The sequence below is a fragment of the Cynara cardunculus genome (genome assembly GCF_001531365.2).
Source record: "Cynara cardunculus var. scolymus isolate 2C chromosome LG 1, CcrdV1, whole genome shotgun sequence".
NCBI classification, from domain to species: domain Eukaryota; kingdom Viridiplantae; phylum Streptophyta; class Magnoliopsida; order Asterales; family Asteraceae; genus Cynara; species Cynara cardunculus.
In genome coordinates, this window is record NC_037528.1 from 12,859,336 (window position 1) to 12,861,631 (window position 2,296).

Sequence of the window (2,296 nt, forward strand, 5' to 3'; positions counted from 1 at the left end):
TATTTAGAATAAAGAAAATGAAAATTTTATTCTCTAATAGATTTTGTATAATATTCTCTAAAATAGAGAAACATAAAAAAAAACTTCAAGTTCAGAAAATTCTCGAAAACTTGATGTAGGGAGAGATAAATAATTATTTTAATCAATTACACCAATGAGATTTATTATTTTATACAAAAAAAATTAAAAATATATTGAGATGATAAAGTTAAAGAATATTATAAATATATAATTTATTTTGAAGTCTCTAAAAAAATAATTTGTTAAAGTTGAATGCGATTCTTTTTAACTTTTAGATTTTTTATTTTAAAGAAATTATAGAGAATCTGGTAGAAATGCTTTAAATATCGATGATAATTTACATTTTCAACAAATTCTCCAAAATAAATAAATAAAATATGATAGAGTATGTAATAGCATCTCCAACATATTATTTAGAATAGAGAAAATAAAGATTTTATTCTCTAATAGATTCTATATAATATTCTCTAAAATAGAGAAACACAAAAAAAAAACTTATTTAGAGAATTCTCGAAAACTTGATGTAGAAATAGATAAATAATTATTGGGTTAAATGCATAAAATAGCAACCTACTTTCATAAATTTTCTTATTATAGCATTCTACTTTTTTTATTACATCAATGTACTTTCAAATTATGTTTTATTAAGGAATCGTACTTTAAAAAATCTATCTATAATAGCAATGGGTAACCTGTTACCTTTTAAACCGGTTAATCATTTGACTTTTTTTTTGCTTATGTGGCCTTAATGAGGTGATGCAGATGACGCATCATTTTAGTGACTTAACTAAAATAAAAATAAAAACCTATTTCAAATTATAATTCGTGATTTTAATTTTTCATTGCTATGATCATAAAAAACATTTAATATGTGTTGACTTTTTTTTATTAAATTGCATGCAAATTAAATATTCTACAGTAAATTATTTTTTAAATAAATATGAAACATTATTTTCGAGATATATTTTGTTTGTAAAAAAGGTAACACTTCTTATTTTATGTTGTTCAAATAAGTACATGTCTTTTAAAGTTCTTTTTAAAATGTTAACGAAGTAACTTGTGATCTACAATTTTTTAATATTGTTATATTAATAAATAATTCAAAAAAATCTAAGTAATTTAATATATTTATACATCAAATAAAAGTTTTTGAACAAATATAATATATTCTTTAAAAGATCCTTTATTATTTTTATTTGAAAAATCACTGACATAATATATTTTATTTTTAAATATAAGTACATTTTTTGTATATTTATTTCATTTTACAGATGTAAGTACTTTTTTGGTTCAGGAAGATGTTTAGGGACTCAATCGTTAAAAAATATGAAAAGTTATTGGTTTTTTTTCAGACTTTTTCCATTATTTTACCACAATAAATCAGTTGTATAGGTCACAGAGATATATCTAACAAGTTTTAGAAAGTTCTATGAGTTATATAACATGTTTTGGAATATTCAATGACTTATTCGTTCTAAAAAATTGTTCAAAGACTTAATCATTACAAACACTAAAATATATTGAGTTTTTTTAGACTTTTTCCTATTTTAAATGCTAATTTTGATTTATTTTATAAATTTAAAAGCTATTATATAGGAGTAATTTAGTAATTTGGGAAATAGATATTTTATAGTAAATAAAATTTGTTTTGTTAAACTATATATTTGTGTAATCATGAAAGTAAATTATTCATACAAAAACATGTTTCATTTGAAAATATGTTCCATTAGAAAATATGTTTCATTAAGCTCATGTTTCATCAACATTACTTTCATACAGAAGCTGGTTTCATTGCTATGTTTCACGATGAAAACTGAAAAAGTGATTGACCCAATCAGTTTAAGAAACATTAAAAAACTAGAAATAAAAAATAGAAAAATCAAATGAAATCAATTATAAATCTCATGATAAATTAAAATTAATATTATAAACATATTAACAAAATTAAAAATTAAAACCCAACAAGAACGGTTACAGATTTGAGTATAAAATAAATTATTTAGAAAAACATTAATTGTCTGAAAAATTATCAGAATAAAATACTCTTTATTAAAAAAAATGAAAAATAAAGAAAAATATCTAATTAGTTAATAAATGGTTTTATGGGTTGTACAAATTGAAGGGGTTGTATTTGAAACCTCTTATAATATAATATAATATATATACAATTAATATATTACTAGAAGAGTATTCGCGCAATACAGCGAGACATATCTCGATTTTAATGTTCTATTTATTATTTGTCTCTGTCGATGTTATAATACGATTTTATGTG